This window comes from Lithobates pipiens, unplaced genomic scaffold (genome assembly GCF_037356315.1).
Source record: "Lithobates pipiens isolate NorthernLeopardFrog02 unplaced genomic scaffold, aLitPip1_a1.2 Scaffold_28, whole genome shotgun sequence".
Taxonomy (NCBI): Eukaryota; Metazoa; Chordata; class Amphibia; order Anura; family Ranidae; genus Lithobates; species Lithobates pipiens.
This window is the reverse complement of record NW_027507789.1, coordinates 173,856,191-173,875,589: the sequence shown is the minus strand read 5'-3', so window position 1 is coordinate 173,875,589 and position 19,399 is coordinate 173,856,191. Positions and strand designations below refer to the sequence as shown.

The 19,399-nt window shown below is 43.5% G+C and overlaps 1 protein-coding gene across 1 annotated transcript in view; it reads right to left on the bottom strand.

Annotated features, from left to right (window-relative positions):
• Positions 1-19,399, bottom strand: part of LOC143935831 (NXPE family member 1-like) — a 78,997-nt gene that overhangs the window by 33,395 nt on the left and 26,203 nt on the right. Inside the window, exon 2 of the mRNA XM_077459947.1 lies at positions 14,204-14,304. The gene's annotated coding sequence lies outside the window, so the exon portion shown is untranslated. The remainder of the gene's footprint in view (positions 1-14,203; positions 14,305-19,399) is intronic.

Genomic DNA, 19,399 nt, shown 5'->3' with positions numbered 1-19,399 from the left:
ACAGCAGCTTAATATCCTGGCAACGTCATATGACGTTCGGTCAGGATATTGAAACCATTTTGCCACCGTCATTTTTCTATATGGCAGGCAGCAAGTGGCTAACCACTTGCTGACCGGGCCATAACTGAGTGATGGCTACAGCGTGCTCGCTCTGTCCACTGACGGACCGATCACTTGTCAACAAACATGCGCATGTCCGGTTCAGCTCTCTCCTCACAAGCAATCGGTAAAGCGCATGAGGAGAGGAGGGAGCCAGATTTGAAGTGCCCACAGTGCTGATCCCTGCCCATTCATGCCCATATGTGCCTCATATATGCCCATCAATGCCCATCCATGCTTCATACATCCCCATCCGTGCCTCATTCATGCCTCATGCTTCCCCATCCATGCCTCGTAAATGCTCAGCCGTGCCTCATATGTGCCTCATACATTCCCATCTGTGCCTCATTTGTGTCCATCCATGCCTCACACATGCCCATCTGTGCTTCAACCATGCCTCATCCATGCCTCATTCGTGCCGCATACATGCCCATCTGTGCCTCATTAATGCACATCATCCATGCCTCATCTGTTCCCATCCATGTTCATCCATACCTCATCCGTGCTCCATCCATGTCACATCGGTGCTCATCTGTGCCCATCCATGCTAATGCATACCTCATCCGTGCCACATTCATGACTCATCCTTGCCACATCCGTGCTCATCCATGCCACATCAATGCTCATCCGTGCCACATCCATGTCACTTCATCCATGCCTCAGCCGTGCCACATCAGCAGCATTGGGAGGGGGGGCTGGAGCCTCGAGTGAGCCCTCAAAAAGCCCCAGGTCTCAAGCATTCATAATTCAATTATCAGCCCCGAGCCTGAGCGGGGACCGAGTGACATAGCAGGTCCCGCCCTCTGGAGCCTGCAGCAACTATGATGGACCGCAAGCTTCAGAAGGTGGGAATTACAATGCGGCTACGTCGAGCACTATAATATCCCCACTTGGCCCTAGGGCGGGTGGCTCGCCTATCCTCTCCTGTCTCTGCCTGCCTGCTGTCTACTGGGATGGACGTGCTGCACACTACGGCTGAGCTGCAGGGGGGTCACCTGAAGTTAGACGTGTAATAGTCAGTTAGGTCAGTGCACGTCAGTGTGTGTCAGGTAGATCAGTGTGGGTCCAGTAGGTCAGTGTGTGTGTAAGGCAGGTCAGTGTAATGGTCAGGTAAGTCAGTGTGTGCCAGGTAGTTCATTGTGTGTCAGGTAGGTCAGTGTGGGACAGTGTAATGGTCAGTGTGGGTCAGGTAGGTCATTGTGCGTCAGTGTGGATCAGTGTGGGTCAGGTAGGTCAGTGTAATGGTCAGTATGTGTCAGGTAGGTCAGTTTTTAATGGTCAGCATTGATGTGCACTGGTAAGCCAGGCAGCAACCAGCAAGTGAGCTTACCCCTCCCACCACAGAAAAGAAAAGTCTCACACATGTGGTATCGCCAATTCGCCATACTCAGGAGGACTAGAAAAAAAATATTTTGGGGTGTCATTTTTGCTATATACATGCTATGTGTATATATCTAATAAATCTACCCATTTGTTCAAAAAAATATGCGTTTTCATGCTTTTCACATTATCCAAAAACTTGTTGGAAAAAAATATGACATGTTCAAAAGACTCATTATGCCTCGTAGAATATATGTTGGGGTGTTTCCATTGTCCTGGTGCTCTAGGGCCCTGATAGGTGTGATAGGTAGTCAAGAAATTATAGGTGTCATTTATGCTCCTAGAACACCGGGCGGTGCTCCCTGTATGTTGGGGCTCTGTATGTGGCCAGGCTGTGTAAAAGTCTCACACATGCGGTATCGCCATACTCAGGAGGAGTAGTAGAATGTGTTTTGGGGTGTAATTTGAAGTATGCATATGTTGTGTGTGAGAAAAAAAATCTGCTAGTACGACAATTTTGTTAAAATAAAATAAAAAATCTTCATTTTGCAAAGAATTGTAGGAAAAAAATTGCATGTTTCCCGTGCTTAGAACTGTCCCTGCACAAAGTGTCATTTCTGCAGGATAAAAAGTCATTTAAAATCACTCGCGGCTATAATGAATTGTCGGCTCCCATAATACAGAGAACACTCATTGAAAGTCATTGATTAATAAAAAAAAATAAAAAGCGTGGGGTTCCCCCAAATTCAATTACCAGACCCTTCAGGTCTGGTATGGATATTAAGGGGAACCCCACGTCAAATAAAAAAAAAATCCATACCAGACCCTTTATCTGAGCACGCAACCTGGCAGGCCGCAGGAAAAGAGGGGGGACGAGAGAGCGCCCCCCCGAACCATGCAAGGGCCTCACCCCCACAACCCTGGCCGCCCCCGCCCCCCTCTGACGCAAGGGGAAAGCCAGGCTTCCCCAGTGACATACGGGTGACCCCGCCCCCCTCTGATGTAAGGCAGGGGGCGGGGTCCGGTGATGGGGTGGCCCCGCCCCCTCTCAGATAAGAAGTGTCAGGCTGCCGAGATTCCCGCAGTGTCTCTGGTGGAGACAGAGGATGGATGAGCTGCTCTACTGGAGGGAGAGATCACCCATCACTGGATCAGATCAGCCATCGCTGGACCCCGGAGAGATGATCATCCGTCGCTGGATAGCAAGAGTGGATTACCACCGCTGGAATCTTTTTTAAATTTTTTTTATTTTTAATAAAGGACTTTTACAACGGTGTGTGTGTGTCTTTTTTAACTAATTTTTACACTTTCTTTGTGAAATGGTAGGCGTACATTTGTACCCCCTTACCATTTCAAACGGGGGGGGTGGGATCTGGGGGTTCCCTTGTTAAAGGGGGCTTCCAGATTCTGATAAGCCCCCCAGCGGCAGACCCCCACAACCACCAGCCAGTCCTCATCAACATACATGGGGACAAGGTGCTTTGGGGGGGACCCCAAAGCATCCTTCCAATGTTGAGGGCATGTGGCCTGGTACGGTTCAGGAGGGGGAGTGCTCTCTTGTCCCCCCCCCCTTTCCTGCGGCCTGCCAAGTTGCATACTCAGATAAAGGGTCTGGTATGGATATTTGGGGGGAACCCCACGTATTTTTTTTTAAAATTTGACGCGGGGGTTCCCCTTAATATCCATACCAGACCTGAAGGGTCTGGTATGGATATTTGAGGAGAACCCCACATCATTTTTTTTTTAATTTGACGCGGGGTTCCTCTTAATATCCATACCAGACCTGAGGGGCCTGGTAATTGAATTTGGGGTAACCCCACGCTTTTTTTTTTTTTTAACAATGACTTTCAATGACTGTTCTTTGTATTACGGGGAGCTGATACTTCATTATAGCCACGAGTGCTTTTAAATGACCTTTTTTCCTGCAGAAATGACACTTTGTGCAGGGACAGTTGTAAGCACGGGAAACATGCGCCCATTCACAGGCATACTATAGACACCCCCCCCCCAGGTACGAAATTTAAAGGAATATTACACTTTTATTGTTTCACTTTAAGCATTATTAAAATCACTGCTCCCGAAAAAACTGACGTTTTTAAAACTTTTTTTTTGCATTGATACATGTCCCCTGGGGCAGGACCCAGGTCCCCAAACACTTTTTATGACAATAACTTGCATATAAGCCTTTAAAATTAGCACTTTAGATTTCTCCCATAGACTTGTACAGGGTGTTCCGCGGCTTTTTGAATTTGCATTGAACACCCCAAATTGTTCACTGTTCGGTGAACAGGCGAGCAGGCAATGTTCGAGTTTAACATGAGTTCAACTTGAACTCGAACCTCATCCCTAATCAGTACATCAGGTGTGATCAATTTCCAATGATTGGCACCATAGCTTGTAGACTCTCTAAGGCTGCTTTCACATTGGGGCTGGCAGGCATTGATGGTAAAACGTTGCAAGTTTTAGTGGCGCTTTACTGTCATTTTAGCGGCGCTATTTGGCCGCTAGTCGGGTGCTTTTAATCCCCACTAGAGGCCAAATAAAGGGTTAAATGTGCAGTGTGAAAGGGGTCTGCGCAGTGTGAAAGGGGTCTTCACAAATACCAAATAATATACACCGATTTTGGTTATTTTTACCAAAGATACTGTATGTAGCAGTATAAATTTTGGCCAACATTTCTGATGAAAAATTGCTAATTTGCTAAATTTTATAACCGAATCAATGAAAACTGAATTTTTTTTCAAAAATGTTGGTCTTTTTTCATTTATAGCACAAAAAAAAAAAAAAAAAACAGTGATTAAATACCACCAAAAGAAAGCTCTATTTGTGAGAAAAAAAGGACACAAATTTTATATGGGTACAGTGTTGCATGACTGAGTAATTGTCATTCAAAATGTGAGAGCACTGAAAGCTGAAAATGTACCTGGTTAGCAAGTGCCCAGTGGGCAAGTTGTTAACCACTTGCCGCCCGCCCACCATCAAATGACAGAGGGTGAGGATAGGAGACATGATCAGCGGCATCTTCTCACAGAGGACATCTAGGCATGTAATCAGGGCTTACAATAAAGTGCCCACAGTACCAGAAGTGAGTGCCCACAAGTGCCAGTAGTGAGTGCCCACAAGTGTCAGCAATCAGTGCCCATTAGCGATGCTGCCCATCAATGCCCATCAGTGCTGCCTATCTATGCCCACCAGTGCCACCCATCAGTGCCCACCAGTACCGCCTATCAGTGCTAATCAGTGCCACATATCAGTGCCCATAAGTGTGGCATATTTGTGCCTCCTCATCAGTGCCACCTAATCAATGCCCATAAGTGCTGCCTCATCAGTGCCCATTAGTGCAGCCTATCAGTGCCCATCAGTGCTGCCTCATCAGCGCTATCAGTAAAGGAAAAAAAATTACTTGTTTACAAAATTTACTGAAAGAAACTAAGAAAAGCTTTTTTTTTTTTCAAAATGTTCAATCTTTTCAAACCAGAAGTGATTAAGTACCACCAAAAGATAGCTCTATTTGTGTGAAGGAAATTATACAAATTTCACATGGTTACAGTGTAGCATGACTGCGCAATCGTCCTTTAAAGTGTGACAGCACTGAAATCTGAAAAATGGCCTGAACAGGAAGAGGGTGTAAGTGCCTTGTATTGAGGTGGTTGAAGGAACAGGATCCAATTTTGTTTTTTTCGAGTTACAAACACTTTAATGACAGCAGGCAATGCCAAGTTGCAATTTCTAGAGCAACCAATATTCTTTCTTGTATAAATGAAGGCTTAGACCTAGATAGATAATCTGCTCCTGTACACAGCAAAACACGATCAGAAATTCTGCCAGTAAAAGTCGGATGTGAGCTTTTGGTATGAAATTCCAACTGTGTGTATGCAGAATTCCAGCCAGTAAAAGATTGAGAGCAGGTTTTCAATTTTTCGCTCGGAAAAAGTTCCGAACGGAAATTGCGATCGTCTGTACAAATTCCGACGCACAAAATTCCTACGCATGCTCGGAAACAATTCAACGCATTCTCTGAAGCATTGAGCTTCATTTAATCGGCTCGTGGTAGTGTTGTACAACACCGCGTTCTTGACGGTTGAAAGTTCAGAGAACTTTTGTGTGACCGTGTGTATGCAAGCCAAGCTTGAGCGGAATTACGCTCGTGAGATAAGACTGTGATGTGACCATCACATTATCAGATTGAGTACTACAAAAAGAACCATCAATCTTGCTTAGGCAGCATTACCAGAATCATCCATTAGGAATTATAAAAGGCTAATTACATCCATTTAGCTTTAATTTAGCTTGTTAACCATCATTTATGGAAGCTGGAAAAAGCTTAAATATCTTCGAAAACAGATACCTTTAATGGGCCTTTTATCATTCCAATTAGCAAAACATAAAAATTACCTACTACATAATCCAGTAGTTCAAGGAATAAACATCTGAATTCTGATGTTTCAATTGCTGCAAATTGCATCTTAAAACAATTCAATTTATCAGTACTACATTTGCCTGATAGGCTCTAACCAAGAGATGAAAAAAAATGTGCATTTATTATTTTTTTTCTTATGGATCTTGTAAAGCCATAGCTCCCAACTGTCCCTGATTTCGAGGGACTGTCCATGATTTGAAGTAATGTCCCTCTGCCCCTCTTTCCCCGTCATTTACCCTTCATTTTGGTCTGATCTATATAGTTGTATATAAAATTCACTTTTTATCTTTCGAAAAGTGTTTCCCAGTGCTAAACCTTTCATCTAAATTCTAACTTGCTGCATTTTTTTATTTTAAAAGCCAATATAAAGGAATAGTAGTGGTAAAAAAATCCCTTGTGGATTTATTTAACCTTTTTTTGTGGGTTAATTCTCCTTTAAGGGGGTGTGACAGGGGGCGTGTCCTATGCCTACATACATTTGCTAGTAGATGTCCCTCATTCCCATTTCAAAATGTTGGGAGGTATGATAAAGCATTGCACCAGTGATCAGTAGATCGCTGATGCCATGCAGGCCTCCTTCAGATCTGTCAGTATATTTGTGTGCCCATACATACACACGTAGAGGCAGGCAGATACACCAACAGGAAGAAATCAATGACCTACCATGGTGGCTCCACGGTGCTGTGGTAGTTCACTGAGATCTACAAGCTGATAACCGCTAAGGATGTCAAGGCTTGTAGTGTGTGTGAAGGAATGGCGCGGCTGTGTGGCAGCTAGTATGGGAAACTTCTTCCCGTACTGTTGTCACAGGGATGGCCGGGATCGGGCAGCGTCTGAAGCATTGGGAACATGTTACATGTTCCACCCTAAAAATGGTTTTAGCATGTTCCCAAAAGTGAACTTATCCATTACAAGCCATGTCCACAGTTTGCTATATGCTTCCTATAAGGACTTCTGCTTCAGCTTTAAATAAATTAGTTCACTGTCCTCAATCAGTACATAGTTTCTGTTTTTGGTGTATCCCACCCAATTCCCTCAACCCTATCCAAGTTCTCCAAAAACAAAAACAGCACCTCTAGATTATTGAGGAAACGTCAATAATGTGCCTGGGCAAATTTCCAGCGGCTCTAACAGGAGTAAGCACTACATAACAATGTGGAAACCAGTGCCAGGGCAAGGTCAATCATTACATAGTTTCTGTTTTTGGAGTATCCCACCCAATTCCATCAACCCTATCCAAGTTCTCCAAAAACAGTACCCCTAGGTTATTGAGGAAAAGTTTGGCTGAGATTATGTGCCTGGGCAAATTTCCAGCAGCTCTTACAGGAGTAAGCGCTATACAAGAATGTGGAGACCAGTGCCAGGGCAAGGTCACCAGTGCTCAAGGCAAAGATGCCCAACTGTACCCCCTTCCCTTATGTGCGCACTCCCATTAATCCTCTGCACTTTTCTTGATGTCAGTGTATAGCTCCGGGTCCGACAGTCATATTTTAAAGGATAAGTTCACCTTTTGGAAAATGTAGAATGGGTGGAAGGGTGGAACATGTAACATGTTCCAGCAGCTGCAGCCTCTCCCCCAATCCCCCCTCCCTGTGTCAGGGTGTGGGGGATCTTCTCCCTGTGTCCACTGTCACTATTTGAAAATAACATGGATGCGTCATTCATTCACAGAGCATGAACTACAACTACCTTGTAATTCTAAAAGGACTGCAAGGTCACTGGTGAGCAGCCTCATAGCTCATTAACAAGCACTGTAGCTTGTAAATAGTCAGCCCGTATGTAGGTACACTCTGAAAACTTGTCTGCAGGAGTCTGGCATTGCACCCAGATCACGGGAGCAATGCTTTCCAGGCTCCTTTGGGAAAAAATAATAAATGCACATTTGTTTTTATGCAAAATTATGTGCATTTATTATTTTTTCACAAAAGATGAACTTATCCTTTAAAGTGGTTGTAAACCCTTTAGTTTGTCTTTTATCTATAGGTAAGCCTAGAATAAGGCTTACCTATAGATAGTGGAAATATCTCCTAAACTTGCACCGTTTAGAAGATATTTCACTTGTAGTGCGCCGATGTTGTCATCGGCGTATGCGCTGTGAAGAAACGGCCCACCGTGCCGTGACCGACGGCTCCCACACACATTCGCAGGAGTGACGTCACGTGGCTCTGGCCAGTCACACAGCCATAGTCTGTGGCCCCAGAAGGAAGAGGGCGAAAATGGATGCGCCCTGCACAGGGGACAGTGCAGGCTTCGTTTGCAGGTAAGTGTCATATAATGAGCTAGTACACGATGCATACTAGCTCATTATGCTTTTTATTTGCAGGCCTTTTGGGTAGCAAAAGAGGAAGTAAACCCCATCTGGGTTTACTTCCTCTTTAAGTGGATCCAAGAGTGCACAGTGTTGTGGGACCTTCCTGATGTGTGTTCTCCATTGATTATGAATACTGCTGAACTGGGCAGAGGCAAAACAAAAAGAGCACACATGCAGGACCACCATTAGAAATCATGGGTCAATGTACAGTCTAGCTGACAAACTACTACTACCTCTGTGTCTGTGTGTGTAATATATATATATATATTTTTTATACATCAGCATACCTCCTAACATTTTGAGATGGGAATGAGGGACATCTACTAACAAACATATGTAGGCATAGGGCACGCCCCCTGCCACACCCCCTTAAAGGAGAATAAACCAAAAAAAAAGGTTGATTAAATCCACAAGGACTTTTTTTTACCATTACTATTACTTTATATTGGCTTTTAAAATATACAAATACAGCAATTTAGAAATTGGATGAAAGGTTTAGCACTGGGAAAACCTTTTTGAAAGATAAAAAAAGTGCATTTCATATACACCTATATGGATATGACCAAAATGAAGGGGAAAGAGGGACAGAGGGACATTGCTCCAAATCAGGGACAGTCCCTCTAAATCAGGGACGGTTGGGAGGTATGCATCAATAAAGAAGGATACAATCTCCAGATGCAATATCGTTTACTTCCAAATAGTTTAGTTATCTGAACATGCAATATATTGGCAGCAACTGTACAGTTTCAAGCATCCCTACTCTTAAGCAATTTATCAGCGCTGACAGCTTGATGAAGAGCAGGGATGCTTGAAACTGTACAGTCGCTGCCAATATATTGCATGTTCATATAATTGAACTCTATTTGGAAGTAAACAATATTGCATCTGGAGATTGTATCCTTCTTTATTGATATTCATTGGAGGTGGATGCACAGGAGCCCAACATTGATACGGTCTATCTTGTTCACTCAGACTATGGAAGTGACTCACCCCATCACCCCCTCATATATATATATATATATATATATACATATACTGAGCAAAATTATAAAACGCAATACTTTCTGTTTTCCCCTATATATCATGAGATGAACGCAAAGATCTACAACTTTTTCTATGTACACCAAAGGCCTATTTCTCTCAAATATTGTTCACAAACTGTCTAATTTTGTGTTAATGAGCACTTCTCCTTTTGCCGAGATAATCCATCCACCTCACAGGTGTGACATATTAAGATGCTGATTAAACAGCATGATTATTACATCCAACTGACCTCACAACCGCAGACCACGTGTAACCACACCAGCCCAGGGCCTCCACATCCGGCATCTTCACCTCCAAGATCGTCTGAGACCAGCCACCCGGACAGCTGCTGCAACAATCAGTTTGCAAAACCAAAGAATTTCTGCACAAACTGTCAGAAATCGTCTCAGGGAAGTTCTTCTGCATGTTCATCATCCTCATCGATCTCGTCCTGACTGTCGCAACCGAATTGAGTGGGCAAATGCTCACATTCGATGGCGTCTGGCACTTTGAAGAGGTGTTCTCTTCACGGATGAATCCCAGTTTTCACTGAATAGGGCAGATGGCAGACAGCGTGTATGGCAACATGTGGGTGAGCGGTTCGCTGGTGTCAACATTGTGGATCGAGTGGCCCATGGTGGTGGTGGGGTTATGGTATGAGCAGGTGTATGCTATGGCCAACGAACACAGGTGCATTTTATCAATGGCATTTTGAATGCACAGAGATACAGTGATGAGATTCTGAGGCCCATTGTTGTGCCATTCATCCATGACCATCACCTCATGTTGCAGCATGATATTACACGGCCCCATGTTGCAAGGATCTGTACACAATTCCTGGAAGCTGAAAACATCCCAGTTCTTGAATGACCAGCATACTCACCGGACATGTCACCCGTTGAACATGTTTGGGATGCTCTGGGTCGGCGTATACGACAGTGTGTTCCAGTTCCCGCCAATATCCAGCAACATTGCACAGCCATTGAGGAGGAATGAACCAACATTCCACAGGCCACAATCAATGACCTGATCAACTCTATGCAAAGGAGATGTGCTGCACTGCGTGAGGCAAATGTGGTCTCACCAGATACTAACTGGTTTTCAGACCCCCCTCCGAACCCACAAAACTGCAAATTTTAGAGTGGTCTTTTATTGTGGCCAGCCTGAGGCCCACCTGTGCACTAATCATGCTGTCTAATCGGCATCTTCTTATGCCACACCTGTGAGGTAGATGGATTAACTTGGCAAAGGAGAAGTGCTCATTAATGGACAGATTCCACATCCCACTACCGCAGAGTCATCAGAAAACTTCTGAAGATGGCAAGACTCTGTCTGGTAGCTGAAGTCAGTGGTATAGACAGTAAAAAGAAAGGGAGCTGCAAAGATTGGGCCAACTCGATATTGAGCCCTAGGGACTAAGACTAAAGTTAATGTGCGTGTATAGGCAGGCGTCCCAATACGTTTGGTAATAAACGTATTGTGACGCCTGCCTTTACACGCACATTAACTTTAGTCTTAGTCCCTAGGGCTCAATATCGAGTTGGCCCAATCTTTGCAGCTCCCTTTCTTTTTACTGTCTATACCACTGACTTCAGCTACCAGACAGAGTCTTGCCATCTTCAGAAGTTTTCTGATGACTCTGCGGTAGTGGGATGTATCAGGGATGGGGAAGATGGGGATAGGACTGTGGTGGAGAACTTTGTCACATGGTGTGAGGTTAATCATCTGTATCTAAATGTGACAAAGAAAGAAAGAAGCTGTTTGTGGATTTCAGAAATAGGAAACCACCGGTGACTCCAATTTTCATCCGAGGAGTGGATGTGGAGGTAGTAGAGAGTTACAAGTATCTGGGGGTGCACATAGATAATTAACTGGACTGGAGCAAGAACACTGAGATGCTCTATAGGAAGGGCCAGAGCCACCTCTACCTTTTGAGGAGACTGAGGTCCTTTAACCACTACAATACAGGGCACTTTCACCCCCCTTCCTTCCCAGCCCAATTTTCAGCTTTCAGCGCTCTAGCGCTTTCAGTGACAATTGCGCGGTCATGCTACACTGTACCCAAATGAAATTGTTATCATTTTGTTCGCACAAATAGAGCTTTATTTTGGTGTTATTTATTCACGACTCCGTTTTTTTTTTTTGCGATATAAGCGCAAAAATAGCGGAAATTTGGAAAAAAAACAATATTTTCTTTTTTCTATTTGAAAAGAAATCCAATAAAATCATTATTATTAGGGACATGTGTTTTTATTATTTGGGGACATGTATGTTTTGGGGACATGTGTGTTTTGGGGACATATGTGGGGACTGTGTTTGTACTGTGTGGTGTGTTGTGTGTTTACACTACACTGATGATCAGTGAGTAAAAAGCTGTAAAAAGCAGCCCATACTCACTGATCATCAGCCGGCTGCAGCGTTCTGCTCTCCTCTCCTCAGCGGTGACTTCCGTGTGAGGAGAGGAGAGCCGATTGCCTAGCAACCGGCTGTTTGTTTACATCACATGACAGCCGCGATTGGACACGGCCGTCATGTGATCAGGAGGGCCAATCACAGAGCCCTCCTGCTGATCTGAGATGTGCCGTGTCCGGGTGACACGAGCACATCGGGATCGCGCCGCTGCGCGAGCGTGCGCGCGATCCCGCTACTCCTGAAGGATGTTCCTGAACGGCCTGTCAGGAGTACACGGCTCCCACCCGGCCGTATATATGCATTGGCCGGGTGGGAAGTGGTTAACATCTGCCAGACGATGCTGAAGATGTTTTATGAGTCTGTGGTGACCAGCGCTCTCCTGTATGCAGTGGTATTCTGGGGAAGCAAGCTTAGGGTGTCCGACACCAACAAACTCAACAAATTAATTCGCAAGGCCAGTGATGTTGGATTGGAATTGGAGTCTTTTACAACAGTGTTGGAAAGGAGAATGTTGTTCAAATTACATTCAATCTTGGACAACTCCTCCCACCCACTCTACAATATGCCGGTCAGTCTGTGGAGTAACATCAGTGACCGATTGTTACGCCCACGATGCACCACAGAGCGACACGGAAAATAATTTTTGCCTGTGGCGATCAAGATACATGATTCTTTTCTGTGAGGGCCGAGGAGGTGAAGATTTATGATCAGGATTTTCTGTTGTTTTTATAGTATGTTGGTATTGTGTTGGTTATTTGGGGTGGTGTTAGAGAAAGTGGTGTATTATTTGCATTTGGTAGTTTGATTGTCTGTTATTTTAATCTGTGTTATTTATTCTATGTTGTATTTTAATTGTATGGATATTTTATTTGTAGTGTAGTTTTAATTTGTTTATTTGGTGTTAATGGCTTATTGGTAATTTAGTTGTGTTTTTGCATCTTGTTCAGTTTATTGTTGTGATTTTGTGTTGTTTTTGTTAAGTGTGTCTGTGTCGTAACAATTTCCCAATTTCCCTTTGGGCTTATTAACCAGTTCCCGACCACTGCACGCCGATGTACATCGGCAGAATGGCACGGGCAGGCAAATGGGCGTACCTGTACGTCCCTTTAAATTTGCAGCCCTGCCATCGGGAGCGAGCCGCCGGCGGCGCACTCCCCTGCTGGTCGGGACCCCCGTGAGTCTGGTCGCGGGTCTCGCGGACTCGATCACCACGGGCACACCCCCGATCGTCTCATGGGGCGGCTGAATGGAGAAATGCCCTTGTAAACAGCATTTCCCCATTCTGCCTAGCAACTAGTGATGCTGATCTCTGCTCCATGTGAGTGGAGCAGAGATCAGTGTTCACTAAATGAAAGCCCAGCCCCCAACAGTTAGTAACACACCCCTAGGAACACTTAACCCCTACACTGTCACCCACTGGATAACCCCTTCACTGCCAGTGTCATTTACACAGGAATCACTGCATTTATATAACAGTGATTGCTGTATAAATGAGAATGGTCCCAAAAATTTGTCAAAAATGTCCGATGGGTCCGCCATAATGTCACAGTCATGATAAAATGCTGATCGCCGCCATTACTAGTAAAATAAAAAATATTAATAAAAATGCCATAAAACGATCCCCTATTTTGTAAACGCTATAACTTTTGCGCAAACCAATCAATAATCGCTTATTGCGATTTTTTAATAAAAATATGTAGAAGAATACGTATCGGCCTAAACTGAGGGAAAAAAATGTTTTTTTATATATCTTTGGAGGAGATTTACTATAACAAAAAGTAAAAAAGAATGCATTTTTTTTTCAAAATTGTCGCTCTATTTTTGTTTATAGCGCAAAAAATAAAAACCGCAGGGGTGATCAAATACCACCAAAAGAAAGCTCTATTTGTGGGAAAGAAAACGTCAATTTTGTTTGGGAGCCACGTCGCACGACCGCACAATTGTCAGTTAAAGCGACCCAGTGCCAAATCGCAAAAAGTGGTCTGGTCTTTGACCAGCAAAATGATCCGGTCTGTAAGTGGTTAAAGTATTCTGTATAACAGCTTCAACTCTTCTCGGAAAATTGTCCACAAGGTTTAGGAGTGTGTCTATGGGAATGTTTGACCATTCTCCCAGAGGCGTATTTGTGAGGTCAGGCACTGATGTGGATGAGAAGGCCTGGTTCGCATTCTAATTCATCTTAAAGGTGTTTTATCAGTTTTTTTTTTTAAATTTAGTTTTTCTTTCTGGTTTGCAGACCTAGGCAAATTATGTCATACATGCCAGAAGTCATCAGGAGGAGAGGTGGGGCTTTCTTAGCTAAGCACAGCCTGCATGCCTGAGCTAAGGGCTGATGAATTCCAGAAAGTAAATGCTGCATGCCACACAGGTGGCCATAGTTAGAAATGATAGAGGGTGTTTTTTTTTAAAGTAATTTCTCAGCAAAATATAACAAGAAGACCTATATGGATGGGGGAGTGAATAATATAAATTAATAAAATTGCGTTTTCTGTTTGTGGTGCTCCGATGTAGTGTAGTTTTGCTTTAAAGAACAATTTTCCATTAAAAGACAGCCTTCAATGAGCCTGATGTTTAGGTAGTCCCCCACCCTCCTGAATGCAGCCCATCTGGTAAAATACCTTCCTCCTCATGCCAGGGATCTTCACTGTGTTGGCCTACCTGGTGTTGCACAGCCTTTGTAAAGAAAACCTCCTTTTTTTGTTTATGTTGAACAACGTTTCTGTTTAATAAAATGAGGAAACAAGATTTCACTGTAAATACATTGTATTTCCTGTTTGGCATCCTGTACAAAGCGACATTTTAACTACTGAGGTCCATATCAGTGGGTAAAATCAGAAAACAAATATATATATATATATATATATATACACACACACACACATACATACATACATACATACATACATACACATGGAAACTTTTGATTTTCCCCCTTGACCTTTAATGGAGGAAAGTCACATCTGGATTTTTTTGCAGTGCTGTGGCCTTTCAATTAACATTTTTGTTGCATTACACTACAAGCCAAGGAGACCATGGAGATTCTCTGGGGTGTAGAAGCCTTCCTGGGAACCAGATTACTCACCATGAACATCAATACATACAGTAATACCAATAATATAACCTTACGTATTTCTTGCAGAATTAGCAAATAAACACTTTTTTCTCAAAGCATTCTGTAAGTTTATCTAACCCAAAGGGAGAAAATAAGAACATGTTAAGCCTCGTACACACAATCAGATTTTCCGCAGACAAAGCGTCAGACTTTTGTCCCGAAGGGTGTGTGCCTGGATTTTGTCTTGCGTACAAATGGTACACAATTGTCAGCCAACAAACACGAACGTAGTGATGCACTAGACCAGCTGTTCAGCTATTGCAGAACTACAAGTCCCAAGAGATATAGCAAGACTCTTACATCCACAAGCATGACACCCAGAGGCAGAGGCATGATGGGACTTGTAGTTTTGTAACAGCTGGAGGTCCGCTAATTGCCTATCCCTGCACTAGACGTACTACAAGCCGATAAAGAGGAAGTTCAGTTGTCAGGCACCACCCTTTGGACTCCTTCTACTAATTTGATGTTAGTAGAAGTTTGGCGAGTGTTGATTCGCGCTTTTCATTTCACATTTTTCAGTTCATTTCTGAACGGCCGTTCGTCAACCAGCCATGGTGCGGAATTGGAGGAGATAACGTGTTATTATTGGCCTTGGAGTTATTGCTTTGGCCCAAGTCCGGTCCAGGAACAGGAGGAGGAGGATTTCTTGGACCAAAAATTGGTTGCTTTATTAATCGTGACTAATTATGTCATATGCCTTTGCTGCGGGAGCTCCAGGAGAATAATCCAAATGACTTTCGAAATTATCTCCGGATGACGGACCCCTGTTTTCACCAACTCTTGGCGATGATTACCCCCTATATTAAGAAGCAGGACATATGCATGAGGCTTTTATTTAATTTTTTGGTTGAATAATAATGATTTGATTTGTTATATTTTCTATATTTTTGGATGCATAGAATTCACTTTTTGGTTCAGTTCTATTGGCAGATAACATGTCTAATTGTATTTGTTTTCTTTTTTTAATGCACAATAAAAAATTGTGGAGAATAATACTTGGCTATGTGTTTTACTTCAAATGACAGTTTGGGAGTAGGCAGTTACATTTAAAAAAATACAATGTAAAATTAAGAAGGGACACCGACATAGTTGTATCTTTGATCTTAAAACTACGGAATAATGGTGTTGTGGTAACTTCTCCAAAAAAAAAAAAAAACACAGCATAATAATATTATTCTTGATATCATTAGAAAATAAAAGCCTTTTAAAATATGTTTGGCAGAACTTCATCAGTATCACCAGCAAAGCAGCTTCATTATTATCCCATTAAAGAAGAGAATTGTGTGCTGCATTTCGACATTTCATAATTTGCCACGTCACAAATGTTAATTCTCCATTATGAACGCTAGTTTAAAAGACCGACCGCTTCTGGCTCGTCCTTTCTTCCGAGCATGCGCGTTTGATTTTTTAGACTTTTGTCTGATGGACTTGTGCACACATGCTTGGAAAATCTGACAACAGACAATTTTAAAGCCTGCCATCCAACATTTGTCCGGGGAAAATACGACAACAATTGTCCGATGGAGCGTACAGTCAGATTTTTCACCAACAGCCTGGCATCACACATTTCCCATGGGAAAATCCGATCGTGTGTATGAGGCTTAAGGGTCTCTATACATTTGCAAAAAAAAAAGACCTCTTTCACACATGCAGCAGTCCCTACCATCCCTCTGAAAATGTTCTGATCCAAAGTGAATTGCTTTAAAGAGGCAGTTTGCAGACTTTCAGAAGGTCACAAGCCTTTTCTTTCGATTTTTTTATTTTTTTATTTTTGAGCCAGCAGAGGATTTACCATTAAAATACACAAATGCTCATGGTCGTGGTGTAGCCCTATTGACTCAAATAGGCAAGTTTTGCAGGAGCTGCCACCTTTCAGACTAGACATGCCAAGGACCTGCAAATCGGCTGTGTCCAATCACAGCCTAGAAGCCCTTTGTTGACAAATAACACAGGGTTCTCTACAGAGAGAACAATCTCTCTGTAGCTCCTCCAGAGTTACCATGGGCATCTTAGCTGATTAATGTTCTCCTTGCCCGGCCTGTCATTTTAGGTGGACGGCCATGTCTTGGTAGGTTTGCAGTTGTGCCATACTCTTTCCATTTTCAGATGATGGATTGAACAGTTCTCCGTGAGATATTCAAAGATTGGGATATTTTTTATAACCTAACCCTGCTATAAACTTCTCCACAACTTTATCCCTGACCTGTCTGGTGTGTTTCTTGGCCTTCATGATGCTGTTTGTTCACTAAGGTTCTCTAACAAACCTTTGAGGGCTTCACAGAACCGCTGTATTTATACTGAGATTAAATTACACACAGGTGGACTTTATTTCCTAATTAGGTGATGTCTGAAGGTAATTGGTTCCACTAGATTATAGTTAGGGGTATCAGAGTAAAGGGGGCTGAATACAAACGTACGCCACACTTTTCAAATATTTATTTGTAAAAAAAAAAAAAATTGAAAACCATTTCTCATTTTCCTTCCCACTTGATCTATCACATAAAAGCCCAATAAAATACATTTACATTTTTGGTTGTAACATGAAAAATGTGGAAAATTTCCAGGGGTATGAATACTTTTTCAAAACACTGTATATAGCATGGGCTCTCTCATAGACTACAGTTAGGCCTGCACTATGCAGAGCCAGCAACACGACTCAAGAGGGAGCCTCTCTCACCTGCTTTTCTTCCATCTGCTCTGCCTCTGCGGTCTGTCACACTGCCTGCCACAACAGAGAAACGATCTGGGATCCGGTCTGGACTCCGGAGGAGAGGAGGAGCGGGGAAGACAGCAGCGGCTCACAGCTAAGCTGAGGCCACCCCCGCTCACCAGCGATCAAGGGCATGCCACCCCATTCACCCAATCACAGGGCGCCGGGGGCCATCCTGCAACAGAACATGGCGGCCAAAGCGCGGAGACATAGGAAATCAAAATTAGTTGGGATTTTGCCCCCCAAATGTTGCGCCTGGGGCCACGGCCCCCCCTCGCACCCCCAACACTACATCACTGCCTCCAGCAAGCTGCTTGCTGTGGAGGCACTCAATAGGAGGAAGGATCCAGGAGCAGTGAAGAGGGACCCGGGAAGAGGAGGATCAAAACCAACTGCACAGAGGAGGTAAGTATAACATGTTTGTTATTTAAAAAAAAAAAAAAAAAAACTTTACAATCCCTTTAATTAAAACCAGCAACTGTTGAGACAACGCCTTGGTCAGGTCTATGTACAGCAAATTTTACAGAGTATGTGGGTCAGGAGTAAGTAATGAACAAAACAACATATAGAGTGCAGCTCACATCAGATTCCTCATTTACATCAAAGTCACAACATTCTCCCTATAATCACAGTCCGCAGAGTCAGTCCCCCATTACATCAGAATCTCCCCTTACGGCATAGCCCCCAGAGTGGCACCCTACAGTAGAGTCCCCAGAGTACCACCTTACGTCAGAGCCTGTAGAGTGCCACCCTGTGGCAGAGCCCCCCCCCCCCCAGTGTGCCACCCTAAGGCAGAGCCCCCAGAGTAGCATCTTACGGCACAGCCCACAGAGTGCCACCCTATGGTAGAGCCCCCAGAGTAGCACCTTCTATCAGAGTCCCCTTACACACATTTGGCAGCTGGCGGGAAAAGGCTTTAAAAAAAATCCACTTGTTGCAGGCTCTGAACTGCGCAAGTAAGTCATGGAGCCAGCGGAATAGGGAACTGCTGTGGTTGGGCATTGAGGCTTGTGATTAAAAGCCATGCTTGATGTGTGTCATGATATCACTGCACAGGTGTGCACCTAGACCTGCCCTGCTGCCTGATTCGAGGCCAAGCTCAGCAGTACACCAATCAGCTGAATCTGAATGGCAACAAGTGAATTTTTCATGGGCACAGGATTGTTAGATCGACTTCTGTTGAGTGGGCACACATGGATCATACAGTATGTGTATATATATATATATATATATATATATATATATATATATAATATACACACACACACACACACACACACACACACACACACACACACACACACACACACGCACACAGTATTCAGACACACACACACACACACACACACATAGTATACGTATACAGTATACAATATACATACACATGGACACTCACAGTATATATACAGTTAAACATATATACACACACACAGTATACACACAGACACACACACAGTATACATACACATAGACACGCACAGTATATATATATATATATATATATATACAGTATACATATGTAGCACTACCTCTGTAGGAGCTGCTGATGAATGTATAATCCTGCACCCTGCCTATCAACCCTAAGAACAGTCTCAACCCCTTTGGCACACCTGTGTGATAATGTTATATGACCCAACCTTGGAACCTGTCACTTCACCAGCTGTGATATAAGATAGAGACTCACACAGGATATTAACCATCTGAAAGTTCACTGAAGTGAAAGTTTAACACAATTAACAGTGTGATAACTCAGAGACAGTAAATGGCAATATATGTAAATGTGAAATGTAAATGTCGTATCCCATGACCACGTCCGTCTAGTGACGAAACGCGCAGGGAGGAACGGCGTGCTGACATCACCGCGTTCTTCGCAGACCCGGAAGTGCGGGCGGTAGCCGAGAGCCGGCCGGCTCGATTGTGTGAAGTGCTGTTATACATGCTGATCATGTGAGTGTAATTGTGCTATATTTTTTAGTTTATTAAAGAGGGTTT